Source organism: Bos javanicus, chromosome 2 (genome assembly GCF_032452875.1).
Source record: "Bos javanicus breed banteng chromosome 2, ARS-OSU_banteng_1.0, whole genome shotgun sequence".
NCBI lineage: Eukaryota > Metazoa > Chordata > Mammalia > Artiodactyla > Bovidae > Bos > Bos javanicus.
This window is the reverse complement of record NC_083869.1, coordinates 17,671,262-17,693,131: the sequence shown is the minus strand read 5'-3', so window position 1 is coordinate 17,693,131 and position 21,870 is coordinate 17,671,262. Positions and strand designations below refer to the sequence as shown.

At 39.5% G+C, this 21,870-nt stretch overlaps 1 long non-coding RNA gene across 1 annotated transcript in view; it reads left to right on the top strand.

The window, feature by feature from the left end:
- LOC133257742 (uncharacterized) overlaps positions 1 to 21,642 on the top strand; it is a 28,304-nt gene extending 6,662 nt beyond the window's left edge. Inside the window, exon 3 of the long non-coding RNA XR_009739683.1 lies at positions 21,086 to 21,642. This is a non-coding gene — a long non-coding RNA (uncharacterized LOC133257742). The remainder of the gene's footprint in view (positions 1 to 21,085) is intronic.
- The last annotated feature ends 228 nt before the right edge of the window (positions 21,643 to 21,870 follow it).

The following is a 21,870-nucleotide window of genomic DNA, read 5'->3' as shown; positions in this document are numbered from 1 at the left end:
AGAGTCTTAATTTCATGGCTGCAGTCACCATTCACAGTGATCTGGACCCCAAGAAAATACAATCTGTCACAGTTTCCACTTTTTCTCCATCTATTTGCCATGAAGTGATGGGACTGGATGCTATGATCCTAGTCTTTTGAGTGTTGAGTTTTAAGCCAGCTTTTTCACTCTCCTCTTTCACCTTCATCAAGAGGCTCTTTAATTCCTCTTCACTTTCTCCCATTACAATGGTATCATCTGCATTTTGAGATTGTTGATATTTCTCCCGGCAATCTTGATTCCAGCTTCATCTAGCCTGGCATTTCACATGATGTACTCTGCATAGAAGTTAATAAGCAGGGTGACAATATGTAGTCTTAACGTACTCCTTTCCCAATTTTGAATCGGTCCATTGTTCCATGTCCAATTCTAACTGTTTCTTCTTGACCTGCATACAATTTTCTCAGGAGACAGGTAAAGTGGTCTGGTATTCCCATCTCTAAGAATTTTCCATAGTTTGTTGTGATCCACACAGTCAAAAGCTTTAGTGTAGTCAATGAAGCAGATGTTTTTCTGCAATTCCTTTGCTTTTTCTATGTTGGCAATTTGATCTCTGGTTCCTCTGCCATTTTTAAATCCAGCTTGTACATCTGGAAGTTCTTGGTTCACATTCTGCTGAAGCCTAACTTGAAGGATTTTGAGTATTACCTTGCTAGCATGTGAGATGAGTGCAACTGTATAGTAGTTTGAACATTCTTTGGAGATGCCTTTCCTTAGGACTGGAATGAAAACTGACCTTGTTCCAGTCCTGTGGCCAATACTGAGTTAGTAATGCTTCCTAAGGCCAACTTGACTTCACACTCCAGGATGTCTGGCTCTAAGTGAGTGATCACACCATTGTGGTTATCCAGGTCATTAAGACCTTTCTTGCACAGTTCTTCTGTGTATTCTTCCTACCTCCTGTTAATATCTTCTGCTTTTATTAGGTCCTTTCCTTTTCTGCCCTTTATTAGGCCCATCCTTGCATGAAATGTTTCCTTGATATTGTCAGTTTTCTTAAAGAGATCTCTAGTTTTTCCTGTTCTATTGTTTTCCTCTATTTCTTTGCACTTAGGAAGGCCTTCTTATCTCTCCTTGCTATTGTCTGGAATGATGCATTCAATTGGATATATCTTTCCTTTTCTCCTTTACTTCTCTTCCTTTCTCAGCTATTTCTAGCTGGGGTCTTTTTAAATACAAAACATTCCCAGCACTTTCCCAGTATATTGGACCAGATCTTGGCAGAGGGGGTCTCTAAATCTGTATTTTTTAAAACAGTCCTCAGGTGATTGGGATGTTCCAGCAGGATGAGAACTCTGGCTCTTAAAATCCACAAAATTCCTACTGATACACTGGGTTCTGAATCTCCTTCAAATTCTGTGTTCCAAAAAGCTCAACTCAATCTGCATCCCTCTCCTCCTAAGAGGCTTTATTGTTGAACCTTCCTGTTATTCCTAGGAAGGAAAGCTAATATCATGGCTGAGATTTCAGTTTTTCTTATTAACATATGTATTCTTCACAAACCCAACAGACAAGAACCAAACCCTAGCACCCTATTCCCTGAGGTCACATGTTTGAGTTTCCATATCTTGCAAGTAGAATTGCCTAACAAACCACAGTCACAAAGCTGTGAGATGGTGCCAGAGCTGTAGCAATGAGCTCGTATTCATTCTGCAACTCTTGCCTTTGGGAATATTTAGCATTTCAAAAATCAATATTAGAAAAATTATCAAGGTATTGTATTTTTAAATCTAAAGGAATATAACATTTATTTTTAATAAAGTACATTTAATACATTAGTGAATTTTTAGGAAAGATCTTTAATAATTTTCTTTTCTTTTCTTTTAATTTAATTTTATTTTTTAACTTTACAATATTGTATTGGTTTTGCCATATATCAAAATGAATCCGCCACAGGTATACATGTGTTCCCCATTCTGAACCCTCCTCCCTCCTCCTATGAGTACTTATTTCATCAGCTTTTGGCAGTTTAATTCCAAGCGCAAGACTTCTGTCTTTCACTGAGAAAGTTAAAAAGATATGGCTTTTGAAAAATGTACTTTCATGTTTCTGAAATTATAAAAATAACACTTTAAAGAGCGGAGTTGTTTTTTGTTGTTGTTTGTTTGTTTTGGTTTGTTGCTTTGTTTTGTTTTGCCACCTATTAGTCCATCATCTAGGCCAATGTATTTCGAGTCCTTTAGACAACAGAACTTTTTCCAAGGCCAGCATAGTTTGTATTCATTTGTACCGGGTAGGACTTTTTCCCCCAATGACACTTTCATACAATTTTTTTAGTAAACAGACCAAAGGAAAGAGTAAAAAGTGATTTTTTTTTTTTAAATGAAATCAGCAGGTTTTTTCTTTCTAATAGGACTGTTTCTTCTTCTAGTGAGATCTTAGGATTTTAAAGCTGGAAGACACCCTCACCCCACCCCCGCCCCATCTGTCCCAACGTCCTCATTTTCCTGTGACCTGGACAAATTAAGCAACATACCTAATACTAGACTTAGTTAACACAACGTCTAGAGTCCAGGTCTCTGGACTACTAGCTGCTATAAGCTAAAAGTGTATGAATATCTGCAATACCATCTGTATGTGTGTAAATAGACGTGGTACATAATTGAGGCATGATACAAGTTTATTTCTTGAATATCAATAGTGCTTTCAAAGTATTCTGAGTAATAGAAAATGAAATAAAATTTCAGACTAAGGAAAAGTCCCTAATTTTAGCAATCAATTTACTGTCAATCCTAATTAATATAAACTTTGTAATAGCAATTAACAGAGGAGGTCAAGTTAAAGGCAAATTGTTTTAAATGCTTCTGGCAATATACAATACATTCCATAATAGAGTACAGTAAACTGGCTATGAAGTTTTTATAGTTCTGTCCAATAAATTTCCTTCCGATCAGTACCATTAAATGTCAGTACAGTATACGCTCCAATAGGTGTCAGAACTCTTTGGTTGCAAGTATGAGAGCCAATCTGAACTGGATTGGGGTGGAGGCATGATGGATTTTCTGGATATAGCTTAAGGGCACGGACAGAAGAACAGCATTTCTGAAGACTTCTGAGCCAGAACCAGAAACCAAATCAAAGTCAACATCTTTCTCAGAGCCCCTTCTCCCAATCCAGTTTCTTTCTGGCCTGTCTTCAGTCTGTACAGCTTCAAACTAGTTTGTTTTAGGTTACAAGGAGAAGAGCTACGATTGCACTGAGTGGGCATCCTTCCGATGGATTGTTCATGTAGAATAATATCAGGGGGGTGAAAATTTGGGGTCATATGAATGGTCAAACACTGAGCAGTAGAACAACCTCCTAGAGGGTGGAGGCCTGGGTATCATCACAGGCAGCTCCCATCATGGGAGGAAGTCTCCTTCAAAAAAAGATGAGGCATTACCAGTAAAAAGGGAGAATGGGGAACCAGGCTGACAAAAAAGAATAGTCACTGCAGGATGTGTGCTTCTCTAAACCTCAGACTAAAAGGGCAGTTTTTGTGAAATATCTTATTACCCACCCAAATACTAAATTATAATGTTAATCACTTCTAGTCTCATCACTGTATATTAAAAACACATATTCAAGTACCTTATTTTCTGGTTTGTTGATGCACCTTTAAAACCCTACCCTGTAATAATTCTTCAGTTTATTCATGATTCAGTTCAGTTCAGTTGTTCAGTCATGTCCGACTCTTTGCAACCCCATGGACTGCAGCACGCCAGGCTTCCCTGTCCATCACCAGCTCCCGGAGCTTGCTCAAACTCATGTCCGTCAAGTCAGTGATGCCATCCAACTATCTCATCCTCAGTTGTCCCCTTTTCCTTCTGCCTTCAATCTTTCCCAGCATCAGGGTCTTTTTCAATGAATCAGTTCTTCACATGGCCAAAGTATTAGCCAGGTGGCCAAAGTATTGGAGCTTCAGCATCAGTCCTTCCAATGAATATTCAGGACTGATTTCCTTTATGATTGACTGATTTAGTCCAAGGGACTCTCAAGAGTCTTCTCCACCACCACAGTTCCAAACCATCAATTCTTCGGCGCTCAGCTTTCTTTATGGTCCAACTCTCACAACCACACATGACTACTGGAAAAACCATAGCTTTGACTAGATGGACCTTTGTTGGCAAAGTAATGTCTCTGCTTTTTAATATGCTGTCTAGGTTGGTCACAGCTTTTCTTTGAAGGAGCAAGTATCTTTTAATTTCATGGCTGCAATCACCATCTGCAGTGATTTTGGAGCCCAAGAAAAGAAAGTCTGTCACTGTTTCCCCATCTATTTGCCATAAAGTGATGGGACCAGATGCCATGATCTTAGTTTTTTTAATGTTTAGGATTCATGATTATTCATGATTAGGATAGAAAAATACAATTTCGCTTGATCAGAATATTTTTACTTATTATGTGCATTATAAGGACTAAAAAATTTACATCTAAAAATATTTTATTCAAAGCTGAAGAGGTAAAAGCACTTGATTGTCAAGTTTAATCTGCATAGTGAAAGAATCAGGTCTCATTTAAATGGCATTATTATTTAAGTTATGGAGAAAGTTCTAAAGTTTCTGTTACATGGTATTTCAGTATGGGGCTAGGTCCTACTTATTAGTAAGACAGAAAAGAATGCTAAAAACAAGCTTGGTCCAAGTCATAAGATTTACTTTTGTTTTTCAGTGTGTTTCAGTCATCAGCCTGACTACAAATGTCAACATTTACCTCAGCAATCAAGTAATGTGTTTTGCTCTGGACTCTCAAAATCTGAGGCCAGAGACCAGAGTGTTCCCTCTGAGCTTCAGTTCTTCCAGGATCAGAAAAGGCTCTCTTGCCTATGTGTTTGCTTCTTGTGTATGTGTGTGTTTTAATTCTGTGTTCTTGAACAAAATAGGGACAAACCACATTTAAAAATAATCTCCAGCCATCATCCAGGATCCTTCCACTCTGTTACTGTCCAGTTGGTATGGAGAGGTGGAGAAACTCAGCTCTGACTTTAGCAGCTGAATGGCAGCTTGGGAGAAGGCCCATTGCATAAAGTTGGAGGAGGCATTAGCAATACTAAAGCAAAGGATTGATTTGCTTGTGGGATAAAGTGGGAAATGGAAAGAATTGCCTTTTGTATCAATCCAACTTTTCCTCTCCTTCTGGCTCTCCTTCTGAATAAAACATTATTATACAACAAAGGGCCTTTAAACAATTTCTTTTTTTTTTAATTGGCAAGTTGACAAATACAGATTGTGTCATCCTGGGTTACAGCCACTTCTTAGGGTGTGGAGTTACTTGATTCTGGCACTGTGGATCAGTGCTCAAAACATGTTACACAATCTAGGTTCATGCCTCATTAATATTGTCTTAGATTTAGAAGAAAAGAATAAAGGCATGTTTCCCTTTGGGTACTTGAAGAAAGGGAGCCACACAATTCTAGTTGACCATTTTATTCTGAAACCTTAACTTTTTATATCAGTTCACTTCAGTCGCTCAGTTGTGTCCAACTCTTTGTGACCCCATGAATCGAAGCACGCCAGGCCTTCCTGTCCATCACCATCTCCTGGAGTTCACTCAAACTCACGTCAATCGAGTCGGTGATGCCATCCAGCCATCTCATCCTCTGCCGTCCCCTTCTCCTCCTGCCCCCAATCCCTCCCAGCATCAGTCTTTTCCAATGAGTCAACTCTTTGCAAGAGGTGGCCAAAGTACTGGCCAACTATTTATATAAAAATATGCAAATAAGCCAATAAATCTGATTACTGTAAGATACTGATAAGATATCTTATCACTGTTCTGAAGATGAAAACAATTCCAGTTTATACTTTTTCAGTCAAAGTATGGCAGCAAATCTGGCACAGGAGCTGTTTCTGGCACTCAGCTTACGCTTCTGAGAAACAACCCTAGGTATCTGATCTGTATTGAAATTATGCTAAGATGCTTCCATGGTCATTTTAATGTCATACAAGCAACTTTCAAGCATTTTAGGTGGAAAAAAGGTGGGCATGAACAGAAATACGGGAAAAGATATTCAATGATGTTTTTTCAGGCAACCAAATCTGTAGTGCCAACCCCAGGGAAGGACAGGGAAGCCTGGTTTGCTGTAGCCCAAGGAGTCGCAAAAAGGCAGACAAGACTTAGCGATTGAACAACAGCAACAACCCTGCTTTAGAGTCCTGGAGACGAGGTTGAAAACATTAAGTTTGTGTTCAGTCTCATGGGGAGACAGGAACCCAACCAAACACTCAAATGCAATGCAACACATGCTAGAGTTATCATTAAATTCTACACAAACGTTATATGGATCCAGAAAAGAGCCGCTGCCAAGGTGTCTAGTGAACGCTTCTGGAGGCTTTGACACCTGAACGAAGTCTAGAAGAAAGAGTGGGCAGTGTCTAGGCTGGAAACAGAAGAAAAAGCAGAAGAAACAACAAATTCAGTGGCTCATGCTCAGTTGTGTCTGATTCTTTGCAACCCTAAAGGGTTGCAAAAGCTGACTGTAACCCGCCAGCTCCTCTGTCCATGAGATTTCCCAGGCAAGCATACTGGAGTGTGTTGCCATTTCCTTCTCTAGAGGATCTTCTGGACGCAGAGATCAAACCTGTGTCTCCTGCATTGCAGGTGGGTTCTTTACCACTGAGCCACCGAGGAAGCCCCATATACAGTGGCTGCTGCTGCTGCTGCTGCTAAGTCACTTCAGTTGTGTCCGACTCTTAGCGACCCCAAGGACTGCAGCCCACCAGGCTCCTCCGTCCATGGGATTTTCCAGGCAAGAGTACTGGAGTGGGGTGCCATTGCCTTCTCCTATACAGTGGCTAAGAGGCACTAAAGAACATGCTACTTGAAGAATTTTGAGTGTTCTTACTGTGGCTACATGAGCAGAGAGAAGGTCAATTAAGGGAAGATGGAAATAAAAAACAACTGTGGGCCGAGGGGGGCGAATGCAACAACTGCACAGGCCAGGCAGGTAATGAAAATGATAGAAGCTGAGCAGGTCTAGGTGCAAATGTATTCACTGTGAGTGAACGGCTCACTGCAGAATGGAAACCTCTAAAAATATGGCACCAAATTATACTTACCTCCTCAATGTGACAGATTGCATCTTTCCCCATACCTTTGCCAAGAATGGGTATTTACGGCAATATTTTTCATTCATTCAACAAATATTTATTGAGTGTCTCCTATTATGAGGGATGGTATTTAGAAACTGAGGATACAGCAGTGAATAAAGCAAAATTCTTATCCTTATTGAACTGATGCTCTAGTTGAAGGGCAGACAGACGAAATAAAGTAAAATGTGTAGTTGCTAGATGAATGCCACGGAGAAAAATAAAGGAAGGATGACAAATAGAGGATGGGAGATATGCTGGGTTTTACACGGATAACCAGGAAGGCGTGTCACCAAGGAGGTGGCCATGAAAGAAAGACTGGAAAAGTTGAAAGAGGGCACTGCAGAAATCTGCGGGAAAAGCGTTTCAAGCAGCAGAAACAACAAAGCACCTGCCAGCGCAGAGAGGGAAGGGAATAAGGTGAGAGGGAGAGAGATTGTGCTGGGTCTTTCAGGGAATTGATTGCAGCTCTTCCTCTGAGCAAATTGCAAAAGCTTCAGAGTTTTGAGCAGAGGAGTGATAGGTGGGGTTTGTACTTTTAAAGACTCATTCTGGCTGTTGAGTGCAGAGTGCCTTAAGGGATGGGTATAAGCCCAGAGATCAGCAGAGAGATAAGAACTACTGGGTTGGTCAAAAAGTTCCTTTGGGGGGAGCAGGGAGGAGAGGAAAGGAAAGATATAATGTATCAAGCTAGAAGGTATTCCTTTACTGTGGAGTTTTTTTGTTGTATGTTGTTAAAAAGTTGATTTTTCCCTGGTGGCCCAGTGGTTAAGAATCTACCTGCTAATGCCGGGGACATGGCTTCCATCCCTGGTCTGGGAAGATCCCACATGCTATGGGGCAATTAAGCCTGTGTGCCACAACTTCTGAAGCCTGCACCTAGAGTCCCGGAGAAGGCAGTGGCACCCCACTCCAGTACTCTTGCCTGGAAAATCCCATGGACGGAGGAGCCTGGTAGGTTGCAGTCCATGGGGTCGCTAAGAGTCGGACACGACTGAGCGACTTGACTTTCACTTTTCACTTTCATGCATTGGAGAAGGAAATGGCAACCCACTCTAGTGTTCTTGCCTGGAGAATCCCAGGGACGGGGGAGCCTGGTGGGCTGCTGTCTATGCGGTTGTACAGAGTCGGACATGACTGAAGCGACTTAGCAGCAGCAGCACGTAGAGTCCATGCTCTGCAACAAGAGAATCGCCGCAAATGAGAAGCCTGCACACAGCAACCAAAAGTACCCCCTGCTCACTGAAACTACAGAAATCCCACAGCAACAAAGATCCAGCACAGCCAAAAATAAACACAAATAAATAAATCTTAAAAAACAAACAAAAAGAGTTCCTTTGGATTTTTTGGTAATATCTGATGGAAAAACCCAAGCGAGCTTTTTTGGCCTACCCCATACTTGGGACTAATGTGACTATGGCTTGTCACAGTGTGGGGAAAGCAGGTGGTAAGTAGTGGTTAGATTCTGGTTATAAGATAAAAGCAGGGCACCAGGATTCCATAACAGATTAGATGTAGGGGTTTAGGAAGAAAAGAATCCAGCAATAACTCATGGGTTTGGGGCCTGAGCAATTAGAACAGTAATATTCTATATTTACTATATGGAAATTGTAGGGAGGAGCAGTTTGGCTTGAGGGGGATGGAAAGAGAGGATGCTTAATAATTTGGTTTTGAAAATGTTAACTTTGAGATACATATCAGATAATAAGCATAAATTTAGAATTAAGCAGCTGGAAATATGAGTTAAGAGGTCTGGACTAGAAACATACATTTGGAATATGTTGGTATATCAGTGTAAAGGTAATGTTACAACTCTGAGACTTGATGAGGTTAATGAGAACAAGTGTAGAGAAGAGATCTAAAGCCTCCGCTGTCCATTCTGGAACATCCAACATTTAGAGACTGGGAAGATGAGCCAGAATCAACAAAGGAAACTTAACCACCACGAGGCTGTAAAAAAAAAAAAAAAAAAAAAAATATATATATATATATATATATATATATATATATATCAGGAGCATATATTAGTATGGAAATCAAGTAAAGAAATATTTTTAAAAGAGGAGAATGACCAACTCAATCTAATACTACTAATAGGGTGAGTGTATTAGTTGGGGTTTTCAGAGAATGAGAACCCATAGGTAGGATAGATGTAAGTATTGTGTTTGTTTTTTAAAAAATTGGCTTATACAATTACAGAGTTTGGCATGTCCAAAATTTGCAGAGGGAACTGGTAATTTGGAGACCCAAGCAGCATTGATGCTGCAGTTCAAGTCCCTGGGCCTTCTGCTATGGAATCCCTCTTGTTGGGGGAAATGTCAGTCTTTTGCTCTGTTCAGGGGTTCAGCTGAATGGATGAAGCCCGCCCACATTATGGAGGGCAATCTGCTTTACTCAAAGTCCACCAATTTAAGTGTAAATCTTTTCCCAAAACACTTTCACCAAAACATCTAAATAAATGTGTGACCAAATACCTGGGTACTATGACCCAGAGAAGGTGACACATAAAACTGTCACAGCAACAGAGATGAGGCTGAGAAATGGCAGGTGTAATGAGTAACAACCAGGCTATTGGCAACCCAAGGAAGAGCAGGTTTGATAGAATGACGGGAGAAAGCTTGACTGGAAGGAGTCTACAAGAAAACAGGAGGGGGAATATCATGTACTTCTGGGTTCATTGGACATGGGGGAAAGAAAACACAGCAGTGTTAAGCCACCAAGGCAGACTGACCTGGTGCTGGTTGCCAGCCCCCAGAGGAGCAACCTAGGGACAAAACAGGGACCTAAAGGAGATCAGCTCTCTCCTGAAGCTGGAGACCTGAAAAGAAGTTCCAGTGGTCCCAGGTCAGTGGCACATGTGGTTTCACACAGAAGAGGATTTTTGGAGAAACACATCTTTTGTTTAAAGCTTTGAGAATCCCACAAATTAATATCAACTAAATCAGTCAGTATAAGAAATATATAAGCAAACAAATGCATGAGAGAATCAGAAGCAGCAAACATCAGATCTAGTCTCCCAAAAGTTTCAAATATTCATGTTACCGAACAAACACAAAATTTACCATAACATGTTAAAAAATTAAAAAATGATAAATAAGGTGAGTAATAAGAGGCTTCACGTCTAAAACCAGAAACATTTGGGGGAAAAAAAACAGACAAAACTTTACGAGATAGAGATAGAACTGTAAGCAATGCTCTGCAATAACCTATGTGGGAAAAGAATCTAAAAAAAAGTACATGTATACAAACAACTGATTCACTTTGCTCTACAGCAGAAACTAACACAACATTATAATCCAGCTATATTCCAATAAAAATTTTGAAAAATACAACCGTTAAAAAAGTCTCAATTGATTAGTTAAAACACATATTATGCACAATGGAATAAAAATACTGGTAAATTTAAAGGACAGATCTGAAGAAATTTTACAGAAGATAAGCAGGTGGAAAATATAAAAGGTTAACAGATATAGAAATAGTCATATGATATTGCTAGGAAGAAAGGAAGAGAAAGCTTGTTTGTTCCACATACCTAGCACCAAGTAGACAAGAAGATACATAAAACCCGCAGGGTTCATAATCACTGACTCTGAACCTGACTGGTACCATCAAATGTTAGACTGATCTGATTAGTATTTCTTCCTTTGGGGGCGGCTGGGAAAAGGGTTGGGAAAATGACAGAGCCAACAAGAGTTCCTCATCCTACTTACCAATAATAAATGTAATGCACAATCTATGGAGTCACTCACTATATTACTACTACTAAGTCACCTCAGTTGTGTCCGACTCTGTGTGACCCCATAGATGGCAGCCCACCAGGCTCCCCCGTCCCTGGGATTCTCCAGGCAAGAACACTGGAGTGGGTTGCCATTTCCTTCTCCAATGCATGAAAGTGAAAAGTGAAAGTGGAGTCGCTCAGTCGTGTCCGACTCTCAGCGACCCCATTGACTGCAGCCTACCAGGCGCCTCCGTCCACGGGATTTTCCAGGCAAGAGTACTGGAGTGGGGTGCCATTGCCTTCTCCGGTCACTCACTATACTCGTATTTTAATATCAGACTAATGTTGCCATGTGCCAGAACTTTCATTTGGCTGTAGTTTCTTCTTCTTTGCCTGCAAACGTACTTACGTTTCTATTTATTTATAAAAAACAAAATTCAAATAATTTTTTTAAGTTATTATCTTTCTTTCCCCTTCCATTCAATAATAAATCTCTTGGGAAAAAATGAAATCATCTAGACTTGAAATGATTATTTGTTCTCTATTCATTCACTACTTGCTGCCTCCCAGCTAATCAACTGAAACAGTTCTTTCAGAGTTAACAATGACTGCTTATCATATTCAACGAATTTTCTTCCTCTTTTCCCTCTATGTAGTATTTGATAACTCATTCCCTTCTTTTTTTAAAATCTACAAATGTTAAACTAGGTCCCGAAAATAAAAAGAGAATTCTCTGATGTCAAGTGGTTTACAGTTTACTTATCAAAGAAGACACACAACAAAATGAAATAAAGCACTAATAAGGGAGTGATCACTTCTGTCTGGTGGGGGTGGGGGGGGTTGGAAGTAGGAGAAGGGGAATCAGGAAAGACTCTACACTTGAATTTTTGAAAGACAGTGTGTGTTGATTAGGTGACTGTGTGCAGACTCAGGCATCATTCAAGGCAGACTAAACACATGAGCATTAAACATTCAAGTGAGTTGAGGGTACTAAAAACAGGTCAGTTTGCATGAGACAGAAAACACAAGTTGACCATTAAGGCCAGAATGAAAAGCAATACAAAATCACAGAAGACTCTAAACTTTCCAAGGAGTCTGGACTGTTACCAGCATTCAACAAAGTGCTGAAGGATTCTCCTCCTTCTTTTTTCTTCTTTTTACTATGTGTATAATTTAGAAAGAACACCCTAGCAGGAAGAAGGAGGCTTAACTGGAAGGCTGTAAAACTGGAGGAAGGAGACATTGAGAATATTGACCCGCTGATGAACATTGAGATTAACTTCCGTTTTGCCATCTGATATAATGTTGTAAAATAACATTAGCATTATATCACTCTGATTATTTCCTTGGTAGAAATTCCTGGAAGTAGAAATTGCAGTATCAAATTTGTTAACAATTACAAAGTTGCTTGATACATATTGACAAACTGCTTTCCAAATAACTGTCTCAGTAGATGTTTCCATTAGCACTGAGAATTGCATTAAATTTAAGAAAAATTTTCTAAGTGTATAGTCAAACATTTCCTCTATGTTTAATTTGAATTTGCAGAATTACAAGTTAATACATTTACTGGAAATTTGTATTTTCTTGTTTTAGGAATTATCCTTTCATATTCTTTGATCGTTTTTCTATTAGAATGTTGTTTTTTCTCGATCTATGTTAAGTATACTGATCTTTTCTAATACGCCATCCTTTTTTGCATATATTAATATACAAAGTATTATAGCTATTTTATAGCTAAATATATAGATCTTTTCCTTTTCAAACACTATTCTTTCATTGTCTGTGACACTGTTTTATTGTTTTCTATTTCCTAGTCCATTTTGCTATAGTGTCTAGCTGATACGTCTCCCTCCTTCAAATAGATGTTTGTCATGGCCTTTTGCTTTCTTATGTTAATGTTGTTATACTCAGAGATCTAACCTATTTCAAATCTTTCACTGGTTTTAAATATTGACCCTCTTAATCTACATTTTTTTTTTCTGAGTAATGTACATAGTATCAAATTCAAAAGTACAAAGTAATTTTAGGTGAAAAAAAATCTATTTTTCTCCTTGACCCATACTCATCCAATTTATCTCCTAGAAGGCAACCATAATTATAGTCTCTTGCAGAACCTTCTCGGAATAGGCTGTGTGTGTCATCACCATATGGACTGTAGCCCACCAGGCTCCTCTGTCCATGGGATTCTCCAGGCAAGAATACTGGAGTGGGTTTCCATTTCCTCCTCCAGGGAATCTTCCTGACCCAGGGATCAAACCTGTGTCTCCTGCATCTCCGCATTGCAGGCAGATATTTTACTGCTGAGCCACCAGGAAAGCCTGTAATTATAATATGTATAATTATATTATATATATAATACATATAATTTCCCCCCACATGTTAATATGTTGTGTACCCTGTTCTACACGTTACTTTTTGCACTTAATAGATTTTGGAGATCTTTTACCAGTACACATGAGACACATTGAATTTCATTATTTAAATATATATTTTTTAAACCAGTCTTCTAATGCTAAACATTTAGTCTGCTTTAAGTGTACTACAATCTTTTATAAACATCATTTTGTACTTACAGAATAGGTACTTAGGACTAGAATTGCTAAGAGTATTGCTGTTTAGTCGCTCAGTCGTGTCTAACTCTTCGGGACCCCCCAGACGGCAGCATGCCAGACTTTTCTGGCTTTCACTGTCTCCCTAAGTTTGCTCAAATCCATATCCATTGTATCAATGATGCCATCCAACTATCTTATGCTCTGTCACCCGCTTCTCCTCCTGCCTTCAATCTTTCCCAGCATCAAGGTCTTTCCCAATGAGTAACCCCTTCCCCATCAGGTGGCCAAAGTATTGGAGCTGAAGTTTTAGCATAAGTCCTTTCAATGAATATTCAGGGATGATTTCCTTTAGGTCTGACTGGTTGGATCTCCTTGCAGTCCAAGGGACTCTCGAGGGTCTTCTCCAGCACCACAGTTCAAAAACATTGATTCTTCGGTGCTCAGCCTTCTTTATGGTCCAGCTCTCACATCTGTACATGACTATTAGAAAAACCAAAACTTTGAGTAGACAGACCTTTGTTGGCAAAGTAATGTCTTTGCTTTTTAATATGCTGTCTAGGTTTGTCATAGCTTTCCTTCCAAGGAGCAAACGCCTTTTAATTTCATGGCTGCAGTCACAATCTGCAATGATTTTGGAGCCCAAGAAAATAAAATCTGTCACTGTTTCCACTTTCCCCCCTTCTTTTTGCCACGAAGTGATGGGACCAGATGCCATGATCTTAGTTTTTTGAGTATTGAGTTTCAAACCAGCTTTTTCCCTCTCCTCTCTCATCCTCATCAAGAGGCTCTTTAGTTTCTCTTCACTTTCTGCTATTACAGTGGTATCATCTGCATTATCTGAGGTTATTGATATTTCTCCCAGCAATCTAGATTCCAGCTTGGGATTCATCCAGCCTGGCATTTTGCATGATGTGCTCTGCATATAAGTTAAATAAACAGGATGACAATATATAGCTTTGATTTTCCCAATTTTGAACCAGTCTGTTGTTCCATGTCCAGTTCTAACAGTTGCTTCATGATCTGCATACAGATTTCTCAGGAGACAGGTAAGGTGGTCTGGTATTTCTATCTCTTTTTGAATTTTCCACAGTTTATTGTGATCTATACAGTCAAAGGCTTTAGTGTATTTAATGAAGCCAAAGTAGAGGATTTTCTGGAATTCCCTTGCTTTCTCTATGAAGAGTAAGAGAATGTGCATTTGTTATTTTAACTGACTCCTGTGAAACTGCCTTTTATTGAGGTTATTCCAATTACAACCCCTCTAGCAATGCTTGGTAACTCTATTATAATTTTTTTTTTTTTTTTTGCCAGTCTGATAAGTGAAATGTGGCTTCTAATGTAGTATATAAATGGGTGAGGATTGGTATACATTTAAGAGCAATTTGTATTTCCTTCTTAATAAACTACTTTTTCATTCCTTTCCCCCCTTACTCCTATTTTGTATGAATAGTTGGCCTTTTTTCCTACGAATTATAGGAATTTGCTTCTAATATGTGTTGCATATATTCTCAAATTTTAGTTTGTGCTAGATATGTTGTGTTTTGTTTCCTATAAACTTTCTGATTATTATGGAAACAAATTCACCGATCATTGCTTTATGGCTTCTGTGTTTTATGTTATACTTGTAAAACCCTTCCCCTGCTGATATTTAGAGCAAACTTTCCCAAGTTTTACATTTGTACTTTTATGAGTTTATTTTTATGTCTAGGTCTTTGATCTATTTGGAACTCATTTACATGCAAAGTGTAAGGTAGGAATCCAAGTTTTATTTTTTCCCAACTGCTATCCACTCACTGCAAAACCATTTGTTGAATAATTTTACTTTCCTCCTTAATTTGAAACGCTGGTTTTTTAAAAATCACTTCCTTGCATTTTTTGGTCTATTTCTGGGCATTCTATTGTGTTTTACTGATGAACATGCTCCAACCTAGTTTAATTAGTGTACTTTTAAACAGGGAGTACTTTTATATAATAGGGAATCCTCTCTCATTTTCCTTATTTTTCTGAAATTTTCCTCTTTATTCTTGCTTATGTATTTTTACATATAAACTTTAGAATCAGCTTGTCTAGTTCTAAAATTTAAACATTCTTATCATTATACAGATTGGGATCAGGTTTAATTTACAGATTAATTTAGGAAGATTTGACATTTTTATTATGCTGATTATTTCCATCAAGAACATAGAATGTTTTTGATTTAAAGTCTTCTTTTGTGTCTTTCAGTAGTGTTTTTCATGGAAATGGTACACAGTTATTTTAAAGTTCATCCTTATATGTTTCATCTTTTCACTGTTATTATAACATCTATTGTTTCTATGACTTCCCTGGTGGCTCAGACGGTAAACCATCTGTCTACCATGCGGGAGACCCGGGTTCTATGCAAATGACTTTCAAATTGATATGTTTACCTTCATGTCTTTTAAAAACACCACACATACATGGCCAGCTGTTTTTTAGACTGTTTTCACTGGAAGGTTCTCCTGTTATTTCAACAAGTGTCAAATCTGGTTCATCATTCTCCAGCAGCCAAACAGTCTGTGTTCTTCACTTCTGCATCAGAGCCTAATACAGGGGCACATGCCTAGCACATAGTAGGTTTATATACAGCTTCTGAGTGGACACACTTGCATATGTGCTTCCTCTCTTTATCTTTCCCTACTTCTCTTTCTCTTTGTCATACAGACACACACATAGTAAAAGCCAGCTACATAATTTGTGGGGCCTAGTGCAAAATAAAAATGAAGGATTCCTTGTCGGAAAGCAGGAAAAAAGTACTATTAAAGTTGCTAAAATAAAGTTTTTCCTTTTTCCCCTTGCTCTCTCTTTTAATTTGTATGTTTTTGCTTGACATTTAACATCATTCAACAGAAAGAAAAATCAAAACTTTTAATAATTAGTGTGCATTTTACCATTCATCTTTATGTTGTGCAATGTCAGTTTCGAACAGAAATAGAGCATTTAATGTATGCAGAATCACAGAAATGACACAATTTGCACATTCTATTCTTAACAGAACAGTGGAAATACTGCACAAAACTAACTCAACTGTTTTTATTTCACTTCTTGATACTCATGCATCCTTCCCCCACGGTGTACTTTGGGCATACTGATATGTAAGAAAGGAGTACAAAGGAAAGGAACTATGGATCACCCTGTCTTTGCCTTTCCTTTTACATCATCATTTTCAGCTGAAGTAGTTGGTTAATAAGGCAAGTAATGGGAATAAGAACGGTTTCCAAGTCATGCTGACATCTGTGAATACGTGTACCCAGTTCTGAGATAGATAGCAGGCATACATGCTAAGTCGCTTCAGTCGTATCTGACTCTTTGCGACCCTATGGACTATAGACCACCAGGCTCCTCGGTCCATGGGATTCTCCAGGCAAGAATACTGAAGTGGGGAGTCATGTCCTCCTCCAGGGGATCTTCCTGACTCAGGGATAGAACCTGCATCTCTTAGGGTTCTCTCTTTAGAGATAGACAGAGTAGGAACCAGTCCTATTAAATTGATAAGGTAGCCAAAGCTCTGAAAGATTAAGGGATTTACTAGAGGGAGGAGCCTGGTAGGCTGCAGACCATGGGACTGAGCAGCTTCACTTTCACTTTTCACTTTCATGCATTGGAGAGGGAAATGGCAACCCACTCCAGTGTTTTTGCCTGGAGAATCCCAGGGACAGCGGAGCCTGGTGGGCGGCAGTCATGCGGTCACACAGAGTCAGACACGACTGAAACGACTTAGCAGCAGCAGCAGCAGTAGATCTGTTTAGTGAGCCCCAGAATCCACACTTGGGTCCCCACCACCATCTACTTTTTAAATTCAATTCATGTGGAAGAGGGGATTCCCTGGTCACTCAGTGTCAAGAGTCTGCCTGCCAATGCAGGAGACACAAGTTCAATCCCTCATCCAGGAGGCTCCCACTTGCTGCAGAGCAGCTAAGCCCCGGAGCCATAACTGATGAAACTCATGCACCCTAGAGCTCCCGCTCTGCAACAAGAGAAGCCCCATAGTGAGAAGCCCACGCAGCGCAAGAGAGTGGCCCTCACTTGCCCAAACTAGAGGAAAGCCTGCAAAGCAATGACAATGCAGCACAGTCAAAAACAAATAAATAAATACAGTTGTTTTTAAAAAATGCATGTGAAAGATTCATTCAAAACCTGCTTGATTTTTTTAGAACCTCGTTGTGTTACAGGACCTCTCCCCTCTAAGATCTGTCGCACCTAAAGCAGTTTTAGAGTCAGGAATAAATTCAGATCTACTTTCAAAGAACTGTACTTTTCACAGCTTTATAAATGTTTATCAAGCAAAACATCTTTTTTTTTTTTTCACTTCTGAATCGGAATAGCTAAGACTGTACACACAGACCATAAACACAATTAACCATAGTCCATCTCTAAAAAATTTTAATCATATAGAAAATTCACACATCCTCAGGAAAAATTCATATGTCAGGGAGACTTTTACACTGAACAAGTTTGTTAAAAACAACATTTGAACTGTGGGACAAAGGGCCTCTTCATACACAAGATGAAGAATCGAGCTACCACCTACTTAATATTTTCCTAGTCATTGTTTTCCTACGTAATATGAATTTGGAGCCTATTGTTGGCCTACAGTGAAGCCTGAAATATGAAAATGCTGGACATAATAAATACACCTAATACATGTCCTGGGTAGCTGGACATTTAAGTGGCTGTGTGTAACTAGAAAGGAGATCATTGTTTTCCCATTTGATATTTCCTCGTCTCCCCAACCACTACCTACTACTGCTGGCTCCACAGGAAATTAAGGTCCTGAGGTATGCTGGAGTAAGCCATTTATTATTGAACAGTTTCAATAAAGTGGATCAGAGAGAGTAGAATAAAATCCTTGAGGGCAAAGATTTCCCTTTTGCTTGTTTCACTTTGGTGTACCTACTTTATTTAAAACAGCCACCACAGTCCCAATAACACAATGGAATTCAATGTATGATGTAACTCATCTAGGAATATATGGGTTGGTCCTCCCACTGCTCACATGTCGAAACAAAGGGGGAAATGCCAACCATTCAGCAAATCTACAATTTCCACTTGGGTTATAGCCCAGTTCTCCCACCCTCTGCAATAACCACAACAAAGTTCAAAAGAATAATCTGAAATAGGCAACTAAGAAAGCTCTGTACTCTTTCATGACTAATGAGAGAGAGAGAAGAGAAACTATTTCCGCTTTCAGTTTCTTTCAAAAGCCTTCAGAGGTTTTACCTGTCTCTCAAAATCACTTTCAAGTCCTGTCTTAGCTTAGGTTTGTTTGACACAGATATTACAATGGAGACGCAGCTGGAAAGCTTACTGAGGAGTGCTCTCAGGAAACCCACCTGTAAGGAACTGAAAAGAAAAGTGAAATTGTTAGTTGTGTCCGACTCTTTGTGACCCCATGGACTGTAGCCCACCAGACTCCTCTGTCCATGGGATTCCCCAGGCAAGAATACTAGAGAGGTAGCTATTTTCCTCCCCAGGGTATCTTCCTGACTCAGGGATCGAACATGCATCTCCTGCACTGTAGGCAGATTCTTCACCATCTGAGGCACCAGGGTAAGGAACTGAGGCAAAGGGAAAAGCTGAATTGCAGTTGGTTACAGATGAGGCCTCAATCAATTTTAGGGGCAAATCTAGGCTGAGTTGAGCCAGGTTGAGGACAGGGGGCCAGGCCATTGTAGTCCCATCTTAGCCAGTTATCATTAGTCATGGGCTGCTCCCTCAAAGAAACACCCAACTTGGAGGAGGCAAGTCTTTACAGCTGATGGCAAGACCCCTGAAAAGAACATGGGCAAGCCCATCAGCAGCATCTGGGGTTGAGTGCATCAGGGCTGAGGAGTGGGTTCAGGCGGCATGGCATCCATGACCAGGCGCTGAACGATGAGATCCCTTCCCATGACAGAACTCATCTCTCTAGCCACACTGGCCTCCTTACTAGTCGCTGAAACTGCCAGACATGCCCTCCTCTCAGGACCTTTGTCTTCTTCTTCCTCTCTCTGGAACACACCTCAGGTAGTCAATTGTCTGGTTTGCCTAGGCTGGGACGGCCCTGGTTTTAGCAACAGGATGCATCCTGGGAAACCATTAGTCCCAGACAAGTCAGGATGGTAGGTCAGCTGTACCTCCTCCAGAAGCCCACATGTCTCACTCATCTTTTCTGAACATCCTACTTATAATTGTACCCTCTAAATCTCACATACATATTCCAAGTTCCCCTTTCTGACTTTTATTATTTTCTGTACCACTTAATACCTTCTAATATATCACTTATTTCTATCATTTAGCTTAGGAAAATAAACTTGAGGACAATTTTGGCACATAATAGACATTTCAAAAGTATGCACTGAATGGGTGAAATAAGTGTTTCTAATATTTTGTAGAAAACATTTCCTGGCTTGTACCAAGTGTATGCCATCCTTTAATGATTACTTAAAATTTAGATGGTAATCATTTATCATTGTTAATTACTTGGCAATTATGCTGGTGAAAGGTCAAATTGATCACAGAATCATTTCTTCAGTAAGTGAATGGAGAAGGGATTTAAAATTAAATCATTCTACTTGGTGGTTGATGGTAATGACATGCTATTTTTAAATTATGTGAAATAATTTAACAGACTACTTATTTAGAATTTGCAACTTGAAAAAATAGACTGGAAAAAAATAGGGCAGTCTAACTGACTGACAGCTTTGCCCACTGTGAAGTTAACATATGGTAGCAGCCAAACACATCTTTATAAACAAGTGTTTAAACAAGCACACAGGATAGTTGCTGCTGCTGCTGCTCCTGCTAAGTCGCTTCAGTCATGTCTGACTCTGTGCGACCCGATAGACATCAGCCCACCAGGCTCCGCCATCCCTGGGATTCTCCAGGCAAGAACACTGGAGTGGGTTGCTATTTCCTTCTCCAATGCATGAAAGTGAAAAGTGAAAGTGAAGTCACTCAGTCATGTCTGACTCTTTGCGACCCCATGGACTGCAGCCTACCAGGCTCCTCCGTCCATGGGATTTTCCAGGCAAGAGTACTGGAGTGGGGTGCCATTGCCTTCTCTGACACAGGATAGCTATGAGACTGAAATTCCAAAGTCAAAGCATCAGATTTTGCAGTGAGCCATAGGTTTCTTCAAAGAGAAGGGCAGAGGAAAATTAACAGTACCTTTTGGAGAGATAAATATTTATTTGTACTTGAAAGAAAAAATTTTAGAAAATATAATAGATACTCAAACACACATTTCTATTTCCATAAAATGTAATAAATGTTTTGACTTCTATTCCTAAGAACTTACCCCAAATTATAGTTCCACAAAACTATAATGCTCCACAAAAAAGTGAAATATAATAAGAAATATGAATTGGTTTCACACAGTATTTTAAATGAGCTTTTTTTTTTTTTTTTACTTTTGGTTTTAGTAAAGAATTAAGATCCTTCCAAATTAGTTTATCAGCCTATCTTTGATATAGACATAATTATTATTCTCAACCTGTCAAGAATTTTTAAAACCAAATATGTAGAAAATTCTCTTTTAATTTTATTTCTGAAACATTTTATCTTAAGACCACGTAATAAATGAGATCTAACTGAACACACTGTATCATGATAGGAATTATTTATGCATTTAGTTTCCCATGATTTATACATGTGTTCACATATAATATTGTGGATTTAAAGTATATTCTATATCTTTGTTCTGTTTACAGAACAATCAGATCAGATCAGTTGCTCAGTTGTGTCCGACTCTTTGCGACCCCATGAATCGCAGCACGCCAGGCCTCCCTGTCCATCACCAACTCCCAGAGTTCACTCAGACTCACGTCCATCAAGTCAGTGATGCCATCCAGCCATCTCATCCTCTGTCGTCCCCTTCTCCTCCTGCCCCCAATCCCTCCCAGCATCAGTCTTTTCCAATGAGTCAACTCTTCGCATGAGGTGGCCAAAGTACTGGAGTTTCAGCTTTAGCATCATTCCTTCCAAAGAAATCCCAGGGCTGATCTCCTTCAGAATGGCCTGGTTGGATCTCCTTGCAGTCCAAGGGACTCTCAAGAGTCTTCTCCAACACCACAGTTCAAAAGCATCAATTCTTCGGCACTCAGCCTTCTTCACAGTCCAACTCTCACATCCATACATGACCACAGGAAAAACCATAGCCTTAACTAGATGAACTTTTGTTGGCAAAGTAATGTCTCTGCTTTTGAATATGCTATCTAGGTTGGTCATAACTTTCCTTCCAAGGAGTAAACGTCTTTTAATTTCATGGCTGCAGTCACCATCTGTAGTGATTTTGTAGCTCAGAAAAATAAACTCTGACACTGTTTCCACTGTTTCCCCATCTATTTCCCATGAAGTGGTGGGACCGGATGCCATGATCTTCGTTTTCTGAATGTTGAGCTTTAAGCCAACTTTTTCACTCTCCACTTTCACTTTCATCAAGAGGCTTTTTCGTTCCTCTTCACTTTCTGCCATAAGGGTGGTGTCATCTGCATAT